This window comes from Canis aureus, chromosome 37, assembly GCF_053574225.1.
Source record: "Canis aureus isolate CA01 chromosome 37, VMU_Caureus_v.1.0, whole genome shotgun sequence".
Classification (NCBI taxonomy): domain Eukaryota; kingdom Metazoa; phylum Chordata; class Mammalia; order Carnivora; family Canidae; genus Canis; species Canis aureus.
This window is the reverse complement of record NC_135647.1, coordinates 10,917,819-10,944,170: the sequence shown is the minus strand read 5'-3', so window position 1 is coordinate 10,944,170 and position 26,352 is coordinate 10,917,819. Positions and strand designations below refer to the sequence as shown.

Sequence of the window (26,352 nt, the reverse complement as noted above, 5' to 3'; positions counted from 1 at the left end):
TTTAAGTCATCTCTACACCCAGTGTGGGGCTCCAAATTCACAACTCCGAGATCGAGTTGCACACTCTACTGATTGAGCCCCTCAGGGGCCCTTAAAAATCACATTTTAGGGACGCCTGGGTGGCTCAGTGGTTGAGCCTTTGGCGCAGGCCGTGATCCTGGGGTCCAGGGATCCGGCCCCACGTTGGGGCTGAGCCTGCTTCTCCCTCTACTTATGTCTCTGCCTCTCTGTCTCTCATAAATAAACTAAATCTTTAAAAAAAGATCACTTTTTATTTATTTAAAGATCTTATTTATTTATTCATGAGAGACACAGAGAGAGAGGCAGAGACACAGGCAGAGGGAGAAGCAGGCCCCGTGCTGCGAGCCCGACGCTGGACTCGATCCCAGGACCTCAGGATCACACCCTGGGCGGAAGGCGGCGCTAAACCGCTGAGCCACCCACTCGGGCTGCCCTAAAAAAAAAAAAAAAAAAAAAAAATCACATTTGTAAAGGATCCCTTGGTAACACCGTTATGTAAAGATGCTATGAAAACACAATCATTTCCCCCAACTACAAAAAACTCTGATTTAAAAGGACTCTGTATTCCGATGTGATGTCACAACTGTGTCTGGCTTTTTATCTCACGACTAGAATACCTTTTCGGGAGAATTACTGCACGCTGTGGTTAAGTGCTTAATGAGGGACTAATTAGTCCTCCTCCCAAGCCCTTAAACTCCGCAGGGAAATGAGGTCAGAGCCCACTTCCAAGCCTACAGCAGCAGATGGAGGAGGTTGCCGCAGCGGCACAGAGGAGCCCCTTTCCCGAGGGGAAGCCCGTATGACGGAGGACCCACCTCCAGCACGGGCTAGGCCCTTCGCGGTCAGGCACCGGGCACTAAAAAGCGAAACATTTTTTTTAAGAAAGGCTTGCAAAGGAGCTGTTCCAGGCAGCGGGACCACCCAGCCACGCGTTCCTCCAGGCTCCTCCTCCCCGGGCCTCGCGGCCACGCCCCCGCCCCCTGATTGGCTGCCCGCGCCGAGGGGGCGGGGCCGGGCCGCGGCTGCTCCGCCTCGCCCCTCCCGCCCCTCCCGCCCCCCGCGCGTCCCGGCGCCCGCGGGGGAGCCCGCCTGCCAGTGGCTCCGTCCAGCTCCTCTTTCTCCAACAGGCACGGCGAGCAAATGAGAGGTTATGAACACCTCCAGTGGAAGGAGGCTCTGTAAGGGACCTTCGTCAGCAGCCAGTGTCCCGAGAGTGTAGGACGGATGTGCGCACCCCCGCCCCGCAGCCCTGCTGGGCGTGCAAGGACCGCACCTTCTGCTGGTCACAATTATGGCAGCAGGGCAGGAAAAGGTTTCCTCGGGAAGGAGGCCTCTCGTGTTTATCCCCTCATAAACATAAAACTATTCCCAACACAAGGGAAAGTATATTCCTAAATGCAGTGCTGCCAAACCCACGGGGAGAGACAAGGCTGGAAGTAAAACCTTTGTGCTCCCCAACCTGATTCAAGTTTTAGTAGGAAGCCAGGAAGGCACACATCTCTGGCCAGCACAGCAGAGAGAAGCAGCTGAGTTCTCCACAGTGCTGGAAACAGAAGCAAGTAGGCCAGGATTAAGTAAAAGCAGTGGAGTCCATCCAGGGTGATGTTTGGATGCACCACTCTGGATGGTGTGCACAGCTTGTCACACCTTGCAGGGGCTGGTTGCCAGTGTAGCATGGTCTTAAGACCACAGCCCTCCAACAACTCCCTGTTCCTGTACCTCTGTAATTAGAATCTTTCCTTTGGCTTAAAGATGATCTTCCTCTTTAAATTTGAGAATAACAGGCTACCTTGGAAGTGGAATAAAAAAAAAAAAAGAACACACACATACACAGAAAGAGAACAGGTTTTGAATCAAAGCTAAATATTAATCTTACTTTTACCACTTTCCAGCTCTGTAACTTTGGGGAAGTTATTTACTAGCTTGACTCTCAAGTCCATCAGCTGTGAAATGAGACAAACACCTGTCTCAGAAAGTTGGTGCAAAGCTCAAGTTCAATTATGTATAGAAACGTATGTGGCCCAAACCACACACAGAGCAGACATTCGGACACTGGTTTTCCTCTCCTTTTGTACAGAGCAGGTCAGAATAAGGGAGTGAGTTAGAACAGCATGACGACACTGGCTTCTGGATATGGAAATAGTGTGAAAGTCAGTAAAGATGGGGATGGGGGCAGCGGGAAAGCAGGAGACCCCGGGGCCCGGTAACAGACTGTTTCACAAACATGGTGAGGTCAGCTCTGCTCCAGGGCACATGGTAGCTGCAAGTTGACATGTATGTGCAATGCTGACTGGCTGGCAAGAATATAAATGTAGAGACCGGCCTCTGCCAAGGAGCCACACCTCACCCCTCCCAAAGCTCTCCCTTGCTTGGTGTTCTCCTGGGGCGATGAGGTGCTGGAGTGCATCTGAACATCTGTACTAGAGCATCACCTGCAAGGGAATGGAAGCAGATGAAACTTTGACCAGATGGCAGGGGGCAAGCCAGCAGAAGATACCAAGTGCAATTTCCAACTTGCTGAAGCCCAACAATGGCAACCAGATTCTACTGACCCACAGGCCAGGTGAGTGGGGTTGGAGATCTCCCTCCTGAGTTACCAAGGACTGGCCCCACACCAAACTGTGTTGCCAAAGATGGATTTCTTTTCTTGTGCATCTACACCTTCATGCTTATGGATCATCCCTTATCTCCCACTGAAGAGCCAGACGTCACTGGCTTCCAAAGCACTGAGCAATTTCACACTCACTTAGGTGAATGAACCACACAGAGAGGGCTAAAATGGTAGGAAGGGAGGACCTCTAGGTCAGGCTGATGAAATATATTTTTTTGAAGAGAAGACTTTTGAAGTCCAGAAGACTAATAGGCAGAAGACAAACCCTCCAAAATTTCCCTTCCTTAATTACTGCCCATAAGAACGAGCTTAACCTGAATAACAAAAAGGGAAGAGGTGTTTTTAGTAATAAACAGTAACAGCTAACACAAGTAGCAGTGACATTATTTAGAAATGTTAATAGGTCAAGACTCCAGCCCTCTGTTCCCCCGTAAGACTTACCTGGAGCCCCACTGGTGTGCACAACATGGGCCTGGGCGGGGGGTGTCATGGACCGGACAGTGTTTACTGCTGCTGTGTTACTGGGGTGACTTAAGCAGTTTTGCTTTAACAAAATTCCAAAATGCAAAAAGGGTAAACAATAATGGAACGGTACACAGAAATCTTGTAAGTGGTTTATTGTGCTTTGTTTTTCCCTTAGGCAATTGAAATGGTAAATGGTAAATGAAGGGCTGTTCATTTCTATTTAATAATCAAGATGAATAATCTTGAGATCATTCATTCTGTGTATTATCTGTAATAAATGTTTTAAATTCCAGTTGACCTTTCCCTAACCCCCTGGTATACTTTTGGGCTTTTCATCCTTCCTTTCTATGATGAGCTGCATGCACAAAGAATATGATACAATTCTAATACTAGTCTGAGCAAAACCACAATGGAAGGTAAATAAAAGCATCATACAATGCTTCCCAAAGCCAAGGGAAATGATTTTGGAGTATACACATCGCTGATTATATTCCATCAGTACAGATAATTAAAAGTTGACTATATAATAATATTAAACAGCAGGCACAACTTTTTGAAAATTTCTCCCTGATATTAGCAATGCAAAAACACCGACTTGAATGTTCAACGCTAATCAAATTCATCTCTTCTTAAGAGCAGTGTATAATAAATGGGTAGCCTAAAAGGAATGCTTTGAACAGAATGCTTCACTATTGTCTGATTATTCTAAATTTAAAACTCCAACAAAGGAAAGGATTATTCTTCTCAAGGTTCGAGATTCACAAGGATTTGGTAATGAAATTCCTCTAGGAGAGCAAATAAAAAAATTGCTATCTACAAGCTGCCAGTGTTTTATGTCTGTAGTGTTTTTAAATCAAAGTCACCATTCATTCAACAACAAATGTTTGTTTGAATAAATGAATGAAAGAAAAGGGCCTCCAAATACTTTACAAGTGTAATCACCTATAAGTTATGAATCAGGCAGCAACTTTCATCATCCCCAAGTGCACAGGCTGAGACAAGTTAAATATCAGCTCTCACCAAGCAGGCCAAAGCCAGACCTGGAAAGTGAAGCCATGTCCTTTGATGCTTAGAAAATGACCCAGCCTCGAGCCTGTTGCTTAGCTGCCTCACTGCAAACTCTTAATTCAATTTGGAATGCATGTTATCTAGGCCAGGTGAGGTAAGATTAAGGAAGCATAACAAAGCCAGGCTTGTTCCTGAAATTACACAGGTAGTCAAAAAAAAAAAAAAAAAAAAACACAGGAAAAGAAAAAGAAAAACCCCATCAAAGTGCTAAAACTGAACACTGAACACGAGATTCCTAATATTAACGTCTTCACTCTAATGAGGCACCAAGAGAAAATTGGTCAGTGCCAGCATTGATTTTATACTGCGAGGAAGAAAAAAAAAATGTGCCTGCAGGATACTGGATGAGAGGTGGAATCCAAGGTTCCCCAGGGGGCTACAAGTTTATTCTTCCAGCAGCACTGCTAACACCCATCTTTTTCCATTCTGACCTTCTAACAGGAGGCGGTGGAGAGCCAGCCAGACACTTAAAAATCTATTTGTTTCAGTAACTCAGAGGAGAAATACAACTAGAAGATTTTGTCCAAGTGGAATCTATTGTGCAAGCAGAAAATTCTCATGCATTTCAGAGTGAGGGCTCTCAAATAATACATAAATCTTAAAAAGTTTTCAAAACCCATGCCAAGGGAATTCAAGGAATTAATATTACCCCCACACTAAACTGTCCTTTGTGAGCTAAGCATAAGCCTAGAGTAACTGGCCCAACGTCTATTTTTCTGATCCCAGAGGAAGGTGAAGCAGAGCTGTCCTGACCCAAATCGTAAAGTAGGTAAAGTTTGTCTACAGGATCTTTCCCCTCTGGTCCCCTACAGTGCCTCCCCTTCAGGTCCCAGGGGTTTTTGTCCTGTGACTCCTTCCCACCCCTCCCCTGTCAACATTAACACCAGTGAAACACACTGTTTCAATAGGAATATACTCAGGTCAATGTTTTGCCCTCTGAAAAACATGCATCCTTTAAAACTTTTGATTTTTTAAACTCTTTCCTCTCCTTTAAATTCTAGCATAGGCCAGCAGCCAACATTCTGAATTGGGAGATAAATTACAGTAACTCTCTTATTTTTAAAAGCTTATTTCCCTTCATCTTAAGGCCTACCATTACTATGGAAACATGTTGAAATCACAAGCTGGAGTCCTACGACCATGGTCCTATGACCGTGGTCAAACTCTGGGAGCCACAGTTATGCATTTGTAAAGTAGGAATTATTATAATGTAATAGGACATGAGAATTATGAGATCATGAATATAAAGTGGCTGGCATGTTGCTATCTTAAAGACTATATACACTACCTCAGAAAGAACACTGGGGTTCCCCAGTGGAGGTGGGTGCAGCCCCAGGCTGACGCAGCCACATTGGAGGGCCATCCACCCAGAATCACTGGGAACTAAGAGCCTGGTTCTTACCAGTTTCTGAGCTTGTGGCCTCAGCCCCGGAGCCAGACGCCCCCTAAAGGCAGGTCTTGGGCTAGTCCTCTCAGACACCATTGTTTTCCTGCTGAGGGTATCTAAACTCTTCTCTACACCTCTCCTCCCTGTCCCCTTGGCCCAGGGAGATAGGATTCTAGGGATACAGCACCACTGCTCACTGTACCCCCTCCTCTTCCCAATCCCCACCCTCCATCCTGTATTAGAATTTTCAAGGGTGGGGGGAGCCTACCAACAGCCCCACAATTGAGTTTACCCAGCTTGCAGCCCCTGGCAGCCAGAACCTATTTTAAAACAAATTTCCACAAGGAAAGGCAAGTTTTGAGATGGGCGGGTGACCCAGCAGGAAGAGAGGCCCCACCCCACCATAAATGGGGTGAGCTCACCAAAGCACTAGGCTTGACTCAGGCTTCCTTGGGATGTCTGTGTTGAGTTTCACAAATCAAATATAAACACTGTGGCAGAGGTTTAGAGGCAGGAGAGGGCATGACCATAGGTACAGAATGGGAAGGCTTCACCAGAACAGGCAGAAGTAGGAGAGGCATGGAAAGCCAAATGGGACAAACAGGATGCCAGGGGGAAGAAGTTATGATGCAAAGAAGCACCCAGGCTGAGGAAGGGATGAGGACAGCGGAAGCACCCACAGGAAGATCCATAGCAGGCAGCATATAGGATGCTTGCAAGCAACACAGCTGTAACACTGAGGGACGCAGGTTGAGTCCCCATTGGTCCCTGTGTCTTGGCCAGTGTTTTCTAGGCTGGTGTCAGGAGGCATAATCTCCCCCTAAAAGAACAGGACCTGGTGGGAAGGGCCATGGAAGGTGAATCCATAAACCAGGGGTCTCTTTGTCTGGTCCCCTCCTAGGATAAGACTTTATGAAAGGGAGACTTGGTAAAGGCCTTTACCCAGTTCTGAGCAATGGGGAACAGCTGCAAATGCTTCCCAAGAGCCCCTCAACACAAAGAGACAAAGACTAATGGGATAAAGGAAATGCTTCACACTTAGGTTTTGAAAGAGGAGGATATAGAGAAGCCCAACTGTTAGAAGGTGGGACCCAGGATGTCTACATGTTATATGTAAATTGCACACATATACATGTATGTATCCTATTATATATCATATCAGAAGAAAGAAAACCTACTAATTATAAACATTAGTAAATGAATCGGGGGGGTGGAAAATGATAAAAAAATTGTTTTAATTGTGTAAAAGTAATACAAATTAGTCACTTACGTAAACTGCTCTCACTAATAGCCAATTCCATGTGGCCCCTTACCAGTGAATTGTATCATGAACTATGTGCTCTCCATTAACTCACTGTGTACGTTACATTTCATGACAGTGCTAAATTCTGTTTTATGTGTTCAGGCTTCCTATTTTCTGGCGCATATAACTGCAGAATCGGAGCACTAGAATGGACCTGAGAGAGATTCTTTACTCTTTTTCATTTCACAGATGTGGAAACTCAGAGAGGACATGGCCCTCCCAAACCCACAAGAGAACTAGTGGAGAATGGAGCTGGGGATATAGCTCATGATCCCTGCACTGCTTCTGGGTTTATCCTTACAATAGTATGTACCTAGATGACACTGTGGGGATATAATCCCTTCCTGCTTATTCTGTAAGACCATTTGCTCACAATTCAGGGTTATTCAAGGAGCATGGGAAACAGGTATGATTTGGGGAAAGGCATAAGCACAGGAGTAGAGATGCTGGAACTCTCCATTAAGCAACTTTAGGATGACATGACCTTTGAAGAAATTTAGTCTCCTCTCTGTAAGAAAATCAATAGTCAACAGGATGCAGTAGAAAAAAATGTAGGTCATCAAGTCAGAGACTCCAGGATGAGCCTCAAAGTTTACTAGCTATGTGGCCTAAGACAAGATACAGAAACTTTTCAAGTCTATACTCCCTTAACCATAAAACAAGCATGATGATGATACTTATTCTAATGAGTTGTGATATAAAATGAGATTATATATTAAGAATACCTAGCATAGCACATATGCTCAATCAATATTCAGTAATCAGTCAAGGCCACTAAGAAAGCCTCACCTTTAAACACGTGTGATGGATACCTGGACGTGAAAGGTGTTTCCAAGGCCAAGTATGTGTTAATTCATGAAAACCATGGGAAGCATGTTCCAATGTGTCAGTGTTATATTCGTGTACAATTTCAAAATATATTGCCTGTCAGTGTCTAGGGTAAGAAATCTAAGAGGGAGTTGTAGAAGCCAGGTGTGTTTCCATCTGACATGTCAAAACACATGAAAATGTACCCATCTGCCTCATGCAACCATGGTCTATCATTAGGGAACCACCTCTTGCTTTACATCAAAATGTGTTCACAGGAAACAAAAATAACCATAAGTCAAGGGTATCCCCAAATCATTCCTTCCTGATCTGTAATGACGGCTCCTTGCTCATTTTTCACATCCAAAATCTCAAAGAAATTGATCAGACATCCTAATGTGGTCAACTGCAGGATTGCAGCACACAGCATGTGCTTCTGGGTATCCATGAGCTGGTGTGACGTGCCCAAGGCTTCAGAGAAAAGGAAGCAGCTCATTCCATAGACAAAGGCTCCTCAACCTGTGCTGAGGGATTGGTAAAGGATTCTTCATCTCTTTTCTTACCACGTCTCCTCCCCATATGTCATTTTATCAGTAAATGAGAGATTAAAGTCTCATTGGAAAAAGTCAGGAGTTTGTATCTTAAGCTATAAATGGATCTCCAGCCCAAACAGCAATGTGCAAAGTGACATTTCAGTAGGAGCCACTGACGGCCTACAAGCCACCGCCCTGAGTCCAGGTCTATTCCACAGAGCCCCAGCATCCTGCCCTCCCTCTGTTCTAGAATTGTCTGTGACCTGGATGTTCTGGCAAGCAAGCAAACCAGCTCTACCTATGTCTTCTCCCCCTCCCTCCCTCTCTGTCTCTTCCTTCCTCCCTCGCCCTCCCTCTCTCTCCAAGCTCTCTTTTTCTGAGCCACCTTTGTTGACAATAATTGAAGCTGGACCAGTGAAAGGCAAGAAAATGAAAGTCAATAAGTAAAGCTCCCAGATCTATTAAGCCCCTGGCCCATCCTCTGCCCCTCTGTGCTTTGCCATTTTGTTGCTTCTAACTACAATTTTGTTCAGATGTGGAAAGAATGATTTCTCCACTCTTATTCGAAGACATGGGACACTATTGTTCTTTGTTTCCTTAAAATATGTTGGCATTCTTGCTCTCCCAAGTAGGAGAGGTCCTGCAAGGATCACTGAAGCTTCTAGAGTGAAGCAATCATGAGCTAGGCTGAAAAACCAGAACTCAGCTGCCAAATGCTGCCAGGAACAGTGCAAAGGGTGAAACGAGCATCACTTTAAATCATAAACATTATCGCAGGCAAAGTGACTGGCTGCTACTTGGGTGTTCTTCTGTACCTAATTGGACCATGCAGCTTGACACTCTTGGGGACTATTACAGAGATACAGGTGTAGCTTACTATAAACAAAGACTGTGTGTCTGACAATTTACGTGTAAGCCTAACTTTCACAAATTACTTTATGTGCTGAGTGTCCTGGGGGAGTTCACTATTTAAGAGAACTTCACAAATGTTTTATAAAATTCACAGTCCTCTCCATCTGTGTTTTGGAAATTTACATCTTTGAATATCAGATTTCCTTTTTTTTTTTTTTTTTAAGATTTTTTTTTGTAAAGAATCTCTACACCCAACATGGGGCTGGAACTCACAACCCTGAGATCAAGAGTCGCATGCTCTACTGCTAAGCCAGCCAGGCGCCCCTAAAATATCATATTTTCAAGAGTCTCTCCCCCTGCCCCACTCTCTCTGCCTTCAATGCACATCATCAATCTCAACATCACTAGCAAAAGAATGTAAATATAGAAGAAAATACGCACGAGTCAGTGCTGGAAAATACAGCAGGGCACTAGCCACATGCCATCATCTTAAAGACAGTTTTGCTTGATAGAACATAGAAAGCATAACATTAAAAAGGTTGATCCAGGGCACCTGGGTGGCTCAGTGGTTGAGCATCTGCCTTTGGCTCAGGTTGTGATCCTGGGGTCCTGGGATCGAGTCCCACATCAGGCTCCCCATTAGAAGCCTGCTTCTCCCTCCACCATGTCCCTGCCTCTCTCTGTGTCTCTCATGAATAAATAAATAAAATCTTAAAAAAAAAGGCTGATCCACAGATGTGACTTGTGATCCCCTTTCTCGAGAAAGCAGTCCAGCACTGTTGAGAAAAGGAGCAGAGTTCCTGACAGAAACTCAGAAGTACCAGTCCTCAAATGAAGGAATGAAAGCTACAGGTAACGGCTGGTGGGAAACAAAGCTACACCCTGGGATCTGGATTGCTGGCAGTCAGAAGGCACGAGAGGAGAAGAACCTAGCATAAGCACCACCATGCCTAAGGTTACCCTACCAGATGTGGGAGGTCTCCCTACATAGCAGGGCCCTGACACCAGATGCATTCAGTCGCCATTATGCAGTTACATGGAGTGATGGTAGAGTAGGGAGAAATCTAGAACAGAAAATTCTCTCATCCAGTGGCTTCACCCAACACAAAGCAGAAGGCTTGCAAAGAAGAATGCCAACAGAAAGTATCCATAGCTCCAGCTCCCTCGCAGGTTGTATGGCTGTTGGACTACACACATCACTGCGTAAATTTTGACCAAGCCTGCAGCTTCCGATGGAGAGAAGGAATCTTGTCTTTTCCAGAAGGCATGGGATCTTTTAAGAACAAATTCCAGGCTGGGTTAGACCTTTAACCATTCAATGATGATAAGCCAAAACTATGCAACATTGGGCCAGTAAAGACTTGTTGATAAAGCAACATAAAACACGCAAGAAGTGAAGGAAGAAGATAATTTTGAAAAAAATTTACTACTGGAAATAGATTTAAGTTTCAAACAAGATGTAATCTTTGCTTGCCCAAAAAAAAAAAAAAAAAAAAAAAAGTGTGAAGAAAACCCAGACTCTGGAAAAAGACTTGAAAGATTAAGGTGAGACAAGACACGTGAATGAAATCAAAAAGAAACTGACTGAAATACAAAAAAAATAATTAGGAATGTTTTCAATTGTCAATTTTTGAAAGTATAATTTAAAGCTACCTTAGGGGGACTTCTGGGTGGCTCAATCTGTTAAGCGTCTGCCTTCTGCTCAGTCATGATCCCGGGGTCCTGGGATCGAGCCCTGCTTCAGGCTCCCTGTTCAGCAGGGTGTCTGCTTCTCCAGCTCCCTCTGCTCCTCCCTCTGCTGATGCTGTCGTTCTTGTTCTCTCAAATAAATAAATAAATAAAATCTTCTTAAAAATAAAAAAATAATAAAGCTACCTTCCTTAGGGCCAATAACAGGAAAAGACAACACTCAAAAATCAAATCAATGATATGAAGAACAAACTTCAAAAACTATACCAAATGGAGAGCAAAAAGACAAAAAGGTAGGTTAAAATGGATATGGAAGACAGAAAAGGAAGCCAAGATATAGATATTTGTGGTTTCTGGAGTAATCAGAACAAATACCACAGAAACAATTATTAAATATACCATGTAAGAAAACTTTTCTGAATTGAAGAAGTACCTTGTTCCCAAAGGGGAAAAAAAAAGCTCACTCTATAAGAGAAAACAAAGAAATGAAAATAGACATAGATACGTATATATGCACATACATGAATTAAGGAAAACTGTCTTCTACTTGCTTTCCAGTGAAACTTTTGAATTCTGAGGTCAAAATAAGATCACTAACATCACCTGAGGAAGGGAAAAAAATACAGGTATCCAGGTCACTAAGATGGAAGAAAAATCAGGCTGGCTTTAGACTTTTAATTGACAACAGAAGAAAGAAAACAAACTGCATAGCTCTGATGGCAAAGAATGCTGATACAAGAATTCTAACAAGGGGTACCTGGGTGGCTCAGTCGATTAAGTGTCTGCCTTCGGCTCAGGTCATGATCCCAGGTCCTGGGCTTGAGCCCCGAGTCAGACTCTGCTCTGTGGGGAGTCTGCTTCTCCCTGTCTGTGTGCCCCTCCCCTTACTCATGCCCCCCCCTCACTCTCAAATAAATAAATAAAATCTTTTAAAAAATATGTGATCAAGCCATAGAAATGACAAACAATTGAATATAGTTAGAGAATGATACAGGTTATTCTAGATAATTCTTACAGGAAAATTTGCAAACATTTAAAAAATAATAATCAGCTGAATCAAAATACCTATGTATCTGTTTTTTAAAAGGAAAGAAGAACCACAAAGGAGAAGAAAGATGTGTTAATCTCATCTTACACAAAGAGAAGTATGATCAACGAACTTCTTGACACTGTTCACATACAGGTCATTTTTTTTTTTTCAAATTTAAGAAGATAAACCAAAAGATTAAACATTATAACTTGAAAATTGTCAGAGAATAACTCTTATCATCAAAATGGAAAGTGGTAGAAACATTAAGGAATCATAAAAGGAAAAGGAATAAAACGACAAAAATAAGAACAAGTAGATCAACATTGAAGATAGGTATTAATTCTCTTTTAAAAAGCAAAAGAATCTCTGGTGGAGTCATAAATTAAGAATGACCTCTATGCTATCTGCAAGAAACTCATAATAGTGAAGAGAAAGAAGATTGGAGCAAAGGAACAGGAGAAAATTACACTTTGAAAAGCAGTATGTTAGGGGTGCCTGGCTGGCTCAGTAGGTAAAGTGTGTCTCCTGATCTTGGGGTTGTGAGTTCAAGCCCCACCTTGGACAGACAGCTTACTTAAAAGAAATAAAGGTATAAAAAAATAAAGTGGAACTTTAAAAAAAAAATAAAAACAATACATTAAAATCAGAATTAAATATTTAAAGCATTGAACAGGAGTATCAGTTTTTACTAACAAGGGGTACATTCAAAAGAAATGTTAACATTGTATGTGCTAAGAAGCACCTGGCTCAATCACGTAAATGTCTGCCCTTGGCTCAGGTCATGATCTCAGGGTCCTGGGATCAAGTTGGGCTCCCTGCTCGGCAGGGAGCCTTCTCCCTCTGCCTCTGTCTGCCCCGCCTCATGCTCTCTCCCTCTCTCTCTCAAGTAAATAAAAATCTTTAGAGATACACACATACTTTGTATGTGCTGAGACAGAAAACAGAGCATGGAAATATGTAAGAAAAATAAGCAGAGACTAAGAGATATGCAATAGTTTTGTTGAAGTCTACCCCACTGCTTTTAGTCTTGCAGATGAAAAATTAAATAAACGTCTAGAGAAGTAGTATAAAAAAAAAAGGCTCATATCATGACTAGATCAACCTGATAATTACAGCATGAATCTTCTCTACAAAGACTTATGGGACATTAGCAGAAACCAATCAAATATCAGGGCACCAAGGAAACTTGACTACCTCTCAATATTCTATGATCACAATGTGATCAAAGTTCATTAACTTCACATTAATAAAAAAAAAAAGCATAAACAATCCAAATAAACGTGTACATTTACAAAGCATTCTTTGAAACAAGTTTAGTCTAAGAGATGCTGACTCATGCAAACTGCAGATTTAGACCATAAAGATAAGGAGTGCATTATATATTAAAATGTAGGCAACCCACACTCAAGCAAATACCTTAAATGTTTTCATCATCAAGAAAAACTTAAAAGAGCAATCACCTCAATAAATCAGAAAAGGGAAATAAAGCCAGGGAAAGTAAAGTGAAGGCAGAGCATGCAAAAATAATAACAGAAAAAAATTCAAAGTTTTAAATGGAAAAGACTTCAAAAGGTGGCCCTTAAAAATATTCCCAAAATAGAATAGATTTACTGCTAGTTAATTTAATGTTCTAAAGAATGAACAACTAGACCAAATTAAAAAGGCAAAGTGGAATAAAACCAAAAACATTGAGGATATTTTTTAATTTTAAGAATATGTTAAATTTGGCTCCACATTAATAAAATTTTAAATACAGAAATGGCAGATATCCTAGAAAAATTAAAAGCTTGCATATTTATTTGAGAAGTAAAAAATCATCAGAAAAATTACTGTAGAAAAATATTGTGTGTGTTGAGCAGGGGTAGGGGATGGGCTTTCATAATACAACAACAGAAAAAGGACCTGAGTTAAATAACTCCGGGGGACAAGTAATTTCAAAGCCTCCAGGCATGGACATGATACAGAGATTACATTATGCCATTCATAGCATCACTGGTTCAATAGAAAAAGTTATCATTATTAAAGTTGCTGAAAAGACATTGTAAAAAAATTCTGTGGGGAGGGGTGTGGAGAATTGGAATAGAATACTCCTTACTTGTCACCAAAAAAGGTATCTGCCATAAATCAATAGCCAACATCACGTTAAAAGAAGTTAAGGGATCCCTGGGTGGCGCAGCGGTTTGGCGCCTGCCTTTGGGCCAGGGCGCGATCCTGGAGACCCTGGATCGAATCCCACGTCGGGCTCCCAGTGCATGGAGCCTGCTTCTCCCTCTGCCTATGTCTCTGCCTCTCTCTCTCTCTGTGACTATCATAAATAATAAATAAAAAATTTAAAAAAAAAAGAAGTTAAAAGTTATAATTAAACTCAGGAATGAAGTCAGTGTACCTGGCTCTACCATTATTATTTAACATGGCATTGGGAAGTTCTAAAAGAAATGAAAATAAGAACATTACAAGAAGAACATTACAGAAGACAATATTTCCATTTTTAGAAATACTATTACTGGGGTGCCTGGGTGGCTCAGTCGATTAAGGGTCTGACTCTTGATTTTGGCTCAGGTCATGATCTCAGGGTTGTGAGACAGAGCCAGGCATAGACCTCCACGCTGGGCTGGACATGGAGCCAGCTTGGGATTCTCTCTCTCCCTCCCCCTCTGTCCCTCCCCACCCTAAAAAAAAAACAAAAAACAAAAAACCTATTTTTGCCTATTTAGACCATCTAAGGGAATTAGCTGAAACACTACTGCAACTTTGTGAGGTCAGTAAGATGGCCAGTTATTAGAAGACGTACATCCACACATGTATACATATATTTATATATGTGTTACACGTATATATAAACATATATATTTATATACGTGTATATATAAATATATACATACACAATACACACGGAATTTTCCTATAAACCATCAATAAGCTAAAAATATAGGCAACATAAAGACCAAGTGCACAATTTTAACCAACACTATAAAATCTCCAAGGAAAACAACAAAAATTACTTGAATCCTATGAAAATAGACAATGCTTTACTAAGGGGCAATAGAAGTCTTAAGTAAAACTAAATACATAGATCAAAACTTGCAAAAGTGTAGACTTCAATTCTCTTCAGATTAACATGTAATCTATGACAATTTATTTTGAAAGATATAACCAAATTAGCCTTATCTTTATATAAAAATTAATGAATAAACAGGTAAAAATGGCTAAGGATTTTTGGAAAAAGAAAGTTATATGGAGGAATCTAAGATTGAACATATTAAAAACTATGAAAGCCACAAAATCCAAACTAAAAGATGGAGAGTGGGAAGCCTGGGTGGCTCAGTGGTTCAGTGCCAGCCTCAGCCCAGGGCCTGATCCCAGAGTCCTGGGATTGAGTCCCATGTCGGGCTCCCTGCATGGAGCCTACTTCTCCCTCTGCCTGTGTCTCTGCCTCTCTCTCTCTCTCTCTCTCTCTCTCTCTCTATGTGTGTGTGTCTCTCATGAATAAATAAAATAAAATCTTAAAAAAAAAGATGGAGAGAATAGAATAGAAAGTTCAGAATTATATCCAACTTCATAAAAATACCTAGTACATGATAAAGGTGGCATTTCCTATCAGTGGGATAAAACAGTATTAAATAAACGCAAAAACCAGTGAGCCATTTGGCCTGGTTCATCTGATCCTCAAGCCTGAGATCACACATCAAAATAAGCTCTAAATATAAACTATGAGACAATAAAAGAACTAGAAGAAATTATAGGTGAGTATTTATCTGATCTTAGTGCATGAAAATCTGTTTTAGGTATAAATGAAAAAATATGTTTGACTACACATACATTTTGAATATCTCTGTATCAAATTCACCATGAATAAAATTTAAAGGAAAATATCAAAGTGGGGAAAATATTTGTAACATCATTGACAGAGTTAACAACCCTATTCAAAATGAACATATATATATATGTAAAAATATATATATCCTAATACAAAAATAAGCAGAGAACATAGTTTTTAAAAAATATATAAAAAACAGAAAACCTAAGATGAAAAAGTCCAACCTCACTCAAAACCACACACACACAAAAGGAAATTAAAACAAGATGTAATTTTCAACTTATTAAATTGACAAGGTTTTTGCTTTTCTGTTTTTTAATTACAGCACTTCAAGCTCTCCGGGAGTGCAGAGATGCAGACATACATTGCTTTCTCTGGCTGGTGAGTGCTAAAATATAATATTTAAAAAATATGTATCAAAACATTATAAAGGCTCTTACTATTTTTTTTTAAAGATTTTGTTTATTTATTCATGAGAGAGACAGCGAGAGAGAGAGAGGCAGAGACACAGGCAGAGGGAGAAGCAGGCTCCACACAGGGAGCCCGACGTGGACTCGATCTCGGGACTCCAGGATCACGCCCTGGGCCGAAGGCGGTGCTGAGCCACCCGGGCTGCCCGGCTTTTACTATTTGAATCCACAGTTCCAGTTTTAAAAATGTATCCTAAAGGGGTGTCTGGGTGGCTCAGTCAGTTAAGCATCTGCCTTCAGCTCAGGTCATGATCTCAGGGTCCTGGGATTGAGCCTCGCATGTGGTTCCCTGCTCAGCAGGGAGCCTGCTTCTCCCTCTCCCTCTGCCTGCTGCTCCCCCTGCTTGTGCTCTATCTGTCTAATAAATAAATAAAATCTTAAAATAATAATAATGATAAAAAATAAATTTAGAAAAATCAAAATGTATCCTAAAAAAACAGAGATGTCCAAAAATAGGATACATGTTTGAGGAAATCCAGCCCAGCATTACTAAGAATCACAAAAAAAAATCTAGAGAATCACATGCTCAATACATTAGATTACTTGTGTACGTTACAGTTATCTACAGGAGATGTAAAATGGTAGGGGCAATAAAATCATGCTGCCTGGGACTCAAAATAGCATGGCGACACCCTTGTAGGGGCCGGTGTTAAAGTCAGCACCCCAACAGTATACTCAGCATGATCCCAGTTAAAGAGGGTATATGACTAGAAATACTAAAAATGGTCATGATCATCTCTTTTTTTTTTTAAAGATTTTATCCATTTATTCATGAGAGACACAGAGATAGAAGCAGAGACATAGGCAGAGGGAGAAGCAGGCTTCCTGCAGGAAGTCTGATGTGGGACTCGATCCCAGGACCTGGGCCGAAGGCAGACATTCAACCACTGGCCATCGAAGCATCCCTGTTCATGGTTATCTTGTGGGTGATCTGCCTTTCACTTTTTTCTGTATTTCTAGTTTTCTAAAGTGAATATACACCATTTCCGTGATCAGGGAAACTATGAAACAGGCTCTGGAGTCAGATTGCTTAGATTCACATTCTAACCTCTGCAACCTTGGGCATGCTGTTTATCCACTCTTAACCTCAACTTCCTCCTCCACCAAGTCAGGCTAATAACAATAACTACCCTCACTGGGTTGCTGTGATGACTCAATTTTACAATGTATGTAAAGTGCGTAGTATGGTATCTGGACCATAATAAATGCTCAGTAAATATTAAGTATTATTTTGACTTTAAAGCAACAGTATCCACCTCCAAACTTTTATACTAGAAGAGATTTTGTCTGGGCTTATTCCTATGCTGGAGGAAAAGCTGAAGTCTTCAATGGTTGTATATCCAAAATGCTTGTTATTCATATTCATCCCCTCTCTCCTGTCTCTCCCCCTCCCTCCCTCTCTTTTTCCTCCTCTCTCTGTCTGACTTCCTCCCTCTTTCTCTCTCTCTCTCTCACCCACACACACACTCAAGATTAAGATCCTCATGTCCTAGGATTCTGACAAGTTTGAGCAATAGTTAAGATGCAGCCTCAACAGAGATCATTTGAGCAATGCGGGCAGTCCGCCATGGTCAACCAAGGTCAAAACAGAGATGGCTTCGATAAGGAAGCCAGATGATTTAAGAGAACAGAGGCTGCTGATAATGAGTTGGCCAATGTGTGGTCCCAGAGAAGGCTTTCACTCTGCCGTGGCATAGACAGCCTTACAGCTGGGTGAGCAAAGCGCTCAGGCAAAGGAAGGAGCTGGGCTGTGGAAGGAGCCCCCGAAAGGGAGTCAGTACACCCAGGTTCTAGGACCACCACCCCCTCCACCCACCAGCTGAGCATGTAGTCCTGCAAGACTACACTCTCCCCACTGACCACACGAGACCTCTCAGGGCCCCCACCAACACCTGAGTTTCTATTACACAGGATGACACCTTCAGCTCCTCACAATGGTTGTTTTATTTTAAATTTGAGAGCCAGTTCCAATATCTCAAAACAAGTCAAAGGAAATTAAAAGAATAAATAAAGCATCCCAGGCATCCCTAATATTTATTTCGCTTTCCCCATCCATGTTATTTTAGTAGATCTAGCAGAAAGCGACAAAACCTAGAAAGTGACAAATGAGTGCAGATTACAAGGCAGCACATGTTCAGGCAAGGTCATTAGATGCCATCAGAAATGGTCTAAGGACACATGCATTTAGGAGATAACGCAGCTCAGCGGGTTATCTATAAATCGTTCTACTCTGGGTCCTGTCTGCGGCTCTCACACACCGGCTGTGGTCTCAGAGCCTAGACAATTAAACATGGCTGGAGAAGGCAATACGGACAAAAAGGAAATGTTTTTACTGAATCTGAAGCGTGGAGGAAATCTTTGCACACGCAACACCAAAATAGGCCTAAAAGGGGACATGGCTGTTTTTAAGGTACATATAGAGAATGAAACGATTGATGGTTCAATCTGAAGAGAAGGAAAGATGCTCTTATGCAAAAAAAAAAAAAAAAAAAAAAAAAAAAAGTCACATCAGCATCAGGGAGGAACAGATGACAGAAGGCAGAAGAGGGGAGCAGTAGAAACAGGCTTTGGTGTCAGGCACTCTGGTTTTGAATTCTCACCCTTACCTCCCACCAGCTGGGTGAATATGGGCATGTAGTTTAAGCTCTCAGAGCCTCCATTTCTAAAAGTATGCACAATGGTAGTAGCAGTGTCTATCTCAGAGATTACTGGAATGATTGAGTCAGTCATTCACTCAATGCATAATTACCGAGCCTCAAGATATGCTGGTCCAGTGCCAGATGTGGAGACAAGAGAGACAAGGAGGCACAGCCTCCACTTATATAGACTCCAAGTCTCTTAGGTTTTAGTGCAAGAAGAGAGAGAAACAAACATATGAAAGTGGTATCAGGAAAAATTAAGGCAGTTAAAGGGATGGAAAGTGTTGGGGGTGTTATTTTACAGTTAATTGACAGTTAAAGTGACATTTGAGCAAAGATCCAAAACAAGTAAGAGAGTGAGTCATGAGACCAGGGAGGGGAGGGCGATCTAGTAGAGAGGCCAGTAAGGCGAAGATACTGAGGCAGGAACAGGCTCGCATTCAATGGGGCATTTGTAAGGAGCTAATATGCTCAGGGCTTGCAAAGGCATGTGCTCACATGATGATGAGGATGGTTGGTGGTGGTGGTGGTCTCACAAAGACAGCCAAGCCAGCAGAATACAAGGGATGTGAGACTAGACACCGCCCTTGTTAACTAAAGTTATAAAGTGACAAAATTAGTATTGAACACAGGAAGTACTGATGAGGATCTTGACTAATTTTCATTTATTAAAAACTACAGCTCTATTTTTAGGTATATCCGTCAATCTAACATCATTCAAGAAAAGCTTCTCTGAAAATTCTATTTCAGGAATGTAAATTATTTGAAATAAAAATATTCTGTGTGCGTGATTTGTTTGTTACCCAGCCACCCTTCTGTTGGTATCTAGCCTGCTAATAGTGTGTATGTGGTATCTTAAAGAGTTACTAGGCAGGGTCCTTAGAAATTTCAGAGGAACAGTTAAGTGGCAGAAATAGCTAGTAGGTTTTCATTTCCACATATACTCTCAGAGGAAAAAGCGTTTTAATAGATGTCTTTCTAGGCTTTCAGCCTTTCCTTAACTCTCTCGGGACAAAACTCTTCTTTACTTGTTTAGTTATGCATATTTTTGAATTTGATAAAGAGCCATTCATCTTGTATGAACTTTTCTTCAACCTACCTTTTTTTTTTTTTTTTGGCTTCATATCAGATTGTTGAGATTTACCTGTATTGCTCTAGATAATTTTAAATCACACATTTTTGTTGGTGTACAACATTCTTTGATTACATCACAATTTGCTTATCCAATTTACTCTGAAATATTTGGGTGGTTTGGGTCTATTTTTTAAACCGATAGTAATATAAGTAAAAGCTGTGATGGACAGCATCCATGTTTTCCGGTACATGTGTACTGAAGTTCTTCCAGGGAACAAACTTAGAAGGAAAATTGCCGAGTCATAGGGGGTACCCATTTCTCTCTCTCTCTTTAAAGATTTTATTTATTTATTCATGAGAGACACAGGCAGAGGGAAAAGCAGGCTCCCTGCAGGGAGCCTAATGTAGGACTCGATCCCAGGACCCCAGGATCACGCCCTGAGCCAAAGGCAGATGCTCAACCACTGAGCCACCCAGGTGCTCCTCTCTTTACTGGATAATGTTTAAGTCTTGCCTAAATGTATGTACCAAGTAACACTCCTACCTGCTGTTCATAAGCATCAAATACCATTTTTCTACCTTAGACCAAAATATGCCCTTTGCCACTGGGAATTGCAGATCTCAAATCATTCAAGTGCCAGTTCCAACTACAACCTCAGTGAATTCAAGACTGGTCTTTGAACAAATCCGGATCTGAAGAAATTTCAGTTCTGTTGGCTTTCTGGCTAACTCATCACAATCAACTTTACATGCAAACAATCCCCTCCCAAGAACAACAATCAATAATCACATCTTGCTGGAGCCACGATGCAAAATGAAGATGTTTCAATGAAAGCAGACATGCTTAAAAATATTTTGGGTATCTAAATTAATCTGGACCAAACTAAGCATAATCTAGATATCTGCCCCTAGCCTCGTGTTCCTTTTATTTCATGGCATTTTTATAGCTAGACTCTTCTAGTACAAGGCATGTTTGCATTTCTGAGAACTAAGAAAAAATTACTGGATTTGCTCTCTTCAAAAATCTCGTAGTCATGAATATACTAAAAACCAGAGAACTGTATATTTTAAAGAGGTGAATTTTATGGTATGTGAATTATCTCTCAACAAAGCTGTTACTAAAAGTGGCATCAGCTAAGTGAAATAAACCAGTCACAAAAGGGCAAGTCCTTTATGACTCCACTTACATGGAGAACCTAAAATAATCAAATTCATAGAGGCAGAAAGTAGGAGGTGCTTGCCAGGGGCTGGGGGGAAGACAGAATAGGGAGTTAGCATTTAATGGGGACAGTTTCAGTTTTGCAAAACCACGAGTTCCAGAGACGGGTGGTGGTGATGGTTGCACACCAATGAAAATGTACTTAATGCCACTGAACTGTACACTGGAAAATGGCAAAGATGATAAATTTTATGAGTACTTTACACTAATATGTATATTTACATTAGTGTAATATATATTCATGTAAAATAATTATACATTCCATACAAGCAACATGCAATATATACACTATATATTACACTACTACACATATATACAAAGTGTATATACATATATAATGTACACGTCTACACAGCTCAGAAGTAGTGGTAGCTGTGTATTGTTTCAGTATTAACACGGTCATGTTCAAGCAAACACAAGATTTCTTTTTTCACGAAGTCTCATAGCTTGTGCACCACAGTCTGAGCATTTTCCCACTTTTCATATTTTTATAAGCAATACCGAATTTCAGTGCACAAATGCTACAACAGCATATACTGTGGGTGAGAAGAGGATTAAAAAACATCATGAGTCGAAAGTTACTGCTCACATTGCAACCTTGACACAACGACTCTGCAAAAACAAGGGCTTAAATTTAACAGAACACACCACGATTCAGAAAACGCTCCTAACATATGCCCAAGGGGACTGAGTCACGCTTACAGCTTAACTTAAACTCCTGAATTTTTTGACTTCTGTATGTTTAAATTCTCATCACTCTGCAGCTTCACCCTTTGTTTCTGCCACTGATCATATAATGCAGCTCTTATCTGACATCATCTCTACCATGAAATGCTTGTTTTTGAGCCGCCTGAGGTTCAGAGGACACTTTAAAAAATGTTAAACCATAAAAACTGTCAACCACTACTGGCAACGGAGGAAACAGGCAAGTCTTCTTTGATGCTGTCTTTGTGTCTAGAACAACCTTCCCACTTCTGCTCCCACGTGGACCAAGCAAGCTACAGCTTTTCCTTCTCTCTGAGCTCACCTTAATTCACTTCTCTGTGATTCTGTAATGAAGGCAGCTGTGATTACAGAAGTGAAGAAGAGAGTACTAACTACCCTGGGAGACCAGGAATGAGTGTTAATTTAGGTCCAGAGGTCCCAAAATATAAATTGCATGGATTACATGTCTAAGGTATGTCTATGCAATAACCCATATCTGTATCCCCATCTTTAAGAATCGTTCATGGTCCCCGATAAAGGGATGTCTGGCCACTCTGGAGGGGCCAGAGGATTTAGGGATGGCGTATCTCTTACTTAACGTGGCACTGAGTCAGGTAGACCACGTGTGACTCATCAGGTTCCCGCTGCGAAGCCCACAATCTCCCTGGAGGGGCAAGGCATTTATCACGTGCAGGGAGCGAGTCATAATAGACAATTTTTTAATTAGCACACATTTATTCCGCAAATATTTACCGAAGATCTACTAAGTGCCAGGCACTGTGCCTGACATCAGGGACAAATATAGGACTACGATGTGGTCTCAGTAGAGAGACAGATGGGGTTCAGTATCGAACAGTTTTACCATGGAGTCTTCAGAACACTACAGCTGGTAAAAATAGCGGCTTTGCCCTCTCCAAAAAAATGCACTGAGCACACATAAGTAATCCAGTTAGCGAGTGAACATTCTGGCCATGAAAGAACATATTTGGAACGAACACAGTGATATCTTCTGAGGCTTTTCTCTTCAGAACCTTGGTTACCAGGCATTCCAGACACATGAATGCTCCAATATCCATTGAGAGGCAAATGACCAACTTTCCCTAATGCAAGTTTGCCACCATGGGACATTTGAATAAAAATGAGTGATTCTACTAAAGATCTAGAGATGGCACCTGGACTTCCTCTTTCATAACAGACTTCACAAATCCTTTTTTTATATCTGCCTTTCCCGACAGATTCCAACCCCAAAAAAGACAGGGAATGAGTCCTCCCCATGTGCAGTTTTCCCTGGTGACTAGCACAATGCCTGGCCCCTCCTGAGCCATTAAAAACACTAACGGCAACAGCATTTTAAATTAGCTAGCTGCAAAGGATAGTAAAACTGACATCTGAAAAGCTGCTGAAAGAGACATCTAAAGACTGGATGATTAATATAATCCATAATCAGTCAATGAATGGTTTCGATTAATGACTCGAGTCTATTTACGTATACTGTTATGGACTGAATTGTGTCCCCCTTCCAAATTTTTATATTGGAAGTCCCACCTCCCAGCACCCCAGAATGTGGCTGTGTTTGGAGACAGCGCCTTCGGAGAGGTAATTAAGGTCAAATGAGGTCAAGCGGGTGGGGTCTCAATCCAGTACGACTGGTGTCCTTAGAAGAGGAGATTAGGACACACACAGTCAGAGGGAAGACCACGCGAGGACACAGGGAGAAGATGGGCAGTCACAAGCTAAGGAGAGGGAGGGTCCCACAAACCTTAGAAGAAACCAATCCTGCGGACACCTTGATCTCAGGCTTCCAGCATCCAAAACTGTGAGCAATGCATTTCTATCAAGCCCCTCAGTCCGTGCTACTTTGCTAAGGCCGCCCTCACAGATGAGTACAGATTCTGGGCTCTGGCCTTGTAAACAATCATTCTGGAAAACTGAAATGTGAATGTTATATGGCAGAAGGAGTGCTGGGACTGGAATCAGGAGCCCCCAGACCTCCACATCTGGTGCCAGCCTGACCTCTCGGTCAAGCCCATTTTGATTTTGGGTCTGTTACCTCATTTTAAGATACAAGGGTAGATCCTGGGAGCACCCAGTTTCAGGTGCCACCACGTGGAGAAGTCAGCACTGCCTTCTAGGATCAGACGGAAATGACAGAGAGGTGTGTGTGTGTTTCCTTTACTACGTTCTGCCACCACGGGAGGCTCTACAAACACTTGCCTTTCAATTCTTGAACCTTTTCATCAACATCAGCCAACCTCACTCCAAGCACACGATTGTCTCTCTGCAAGTATCCTACCACAGGGGGGATATCCATGCAACTGAGCTCCCCTGGATCACTCAGCACCTGGGGGACATCAGTTTGGGGAGTCACGTGAGAAGTGACAAGAACAACAGAGGAAGAATGGCTCTGCACATTGCAGAGCTCTAGCATATTCTGGCTGGAAAAGCTAACATCTTCTGAGCAAAGATGTTAATGAGCCCTACAAACAGAAATTACTGCAACAGAACAATAGACATCTTAATTAATTTTTTTTCTCCAGCAATATTAGCACTAATGATTACAAAACCATCAACAGTAGCTCAAGTGAAGACAAAGAAACAATCACATGCCCGTGGTACAATCGCTGTAGAGACACACAGTGGACTGTGCGTCCAGCATTCATTTTCCTAAAAACTGCCTACACACACAGGTGCAAACAGTCCTGTTCATACTACATGACCCAAACCCCAGATACGCTGTGGATTGTTGGTTGGGCTGGGGTCTTGTTCGCTTTGTTTTGTAGCCTGTAAGGTCAACCTGTTATCCTTCCCTAAAATCCATGAGACCCTCCCATGTGCTTGTCAAAATCCCCATTTCAAAATTCCCACTGCCTCTGATGAGTTTCCCTTACTGGCAACGAAAAGAGTTCTAATTAGTAAAACCAGATTTCAAAGACAAACAGCAAAGCAGTTAACATTAAAAAATAATAAAAACCTAAAAAAATTTTTTTAAGGTTTATCCACGTTGCCTGCTTAGAATTTTTTTAACCTTCTAGTAGAAAAGGCAAGTACACAGAAAAAAAAAAAAAACTGCTGACCATTTATTAACTAGTACAAAGGTTAAGATGAGGATGCTTCCCGACAGTGTTCCTGCCATGTTTTTCTTGTCCTGGAGCTAATGGGTCTTAGAACTCTTGCCTACCAGGGCAACCTCCTCCGAACGGCAGGCGTCTCATGAGTTGCTCTCTCATTAATTCTTTCAAAAAGTATTTGGAGGATCTCTGTATTTTGCAACCCACTTGCGGGGGTTCAGAAGCAAACAGGAGAAAAAGCCATATATTCCATCAAGGAGAGCTCCTCCTAAGAAGGGTACAAGCCATCCTGTTGTTAGGTTAGAGTTGCTAGGCCAACTTAGAGAAACAGACGTGTTATTTAACGATGTATCTTACATACAGACAAAGAAATCTAAAGGTCTATGTAGATGGATGACAGTGTGGACCAAACTTATGAACAAACTTAGGCTGAAGTGCTGGGTAAGAAGCATCAACAGATGAGGTAGGGAACAGCTCGCAGAAGCAATCACATCAAAGCAAATGATGATATCAGAGCATAAAGGTGTAATAACCTAGTTCCCCTGGGTACTCGGTACCAACCTCATACTGTACTTATCCCAGCATTGCATGCTTGTCTATAAATCTGCATTTGAGAAAATTCTGACATTCGAGGGATGCATTATTAAAAATGTGCTTCTTGGGGCGCCTGGGTGGGGGTCAGTGGCTGAGCATCTGCCTTTGGCTCAGGGTGTGATCCTGGGCTCCTGGGATCGAGTCCTGCATTGGGATCCCTGCATGGAGCCTGCTTCTCCTTCTGCCTATGTCTCTGCCTCTCTCTCTCTGTGTCTCTCATGAAAAAATAAACTCTTAAAAAAAAAAAGTGCTTCTTGGGTGGTAAACTAACAATTGAATAGTTCATGAAATCCCAAACACTAAAATAGGAAGTAAAGATATAACGACACTTGTCAGAAGATATTAAGAAGACATGGCAATAAAAGGAATCTGTTCACAGAGAGAATGATTCTAAATACAAAATGGTCAGATTGATACTTAGAAGTGTGGCTATTAATAGAAATAATATTAGAGAGGTTTCATTATGTAAATGGCTTATATGTCTGCCAGAAATGTACCCAGTGGTAATTTGCATTTTTGCTGTAGCAGAAATTTCAAGGATTTCTTTCACTGAATTATGAGGGACCCTTTCATTGGTACACCATAGCCTTTACAATCACAATTTTTAAAACCCCACCTATGCTCTTAGTTGGTCTTAGATAATGATAATAATTAGGTACTTTTATGTGCCAGGCACTGTGCTGCCTGCTTTATGTGCAGCAGTATTGTGATCCTGTGAGATAAAATTATTCTTCACGTTGTAGCATTCAAAGAATGGAGGCTTGAAGCAATTTGCCCAGGGTCTCACAATTAACAAAACCATGGATGCTGGCCTTGAACTTTATTATCTCTCTGACCCCAAGCCCATGCTTCCTCCCACTGCCATGAATACCAATGGTCCAAAGTCTGGTGGCATCAATAAGCATAGAATATCAGACAATGACCTGTGACCATAGAAATGGATAGTGATCATAGAAATGGGTCTAGAAAGATGGGCACTTCTGGTCACTCCTGTTTGCAA

The 26,352-nt window shown here is 41.7% G+C and overlaps 1 protein-coding gene across 14 annotated transcripts in view; it reads right to left on the bottom strand.

Moving 5' to 3' along the window:
• Nucleotides 1–26,352, bottom strand: part of ATXN1 (ataxin 1) — a 412,684-nt gene that overhangs the window by 263,980 nt on the left and 122,352 nt on the right. Inside the window, exon 1 of one of the 14 annotated variants that reach the window (XM_077886358.1) lies at nucleotides 10,701–10,865. The exons of the other annotated variants lie outside the window; for them this stretch is intronic. The gene's annotated coding sequence lies outside the window, so the exon portion shown is untranslated. Of the gene's footprint in view, nucleotides 1–10,700; nucleotides 10,866–26,352 lie in introns of those variants that run through there. 14 annotated transcript variants of the gene reach the window in all.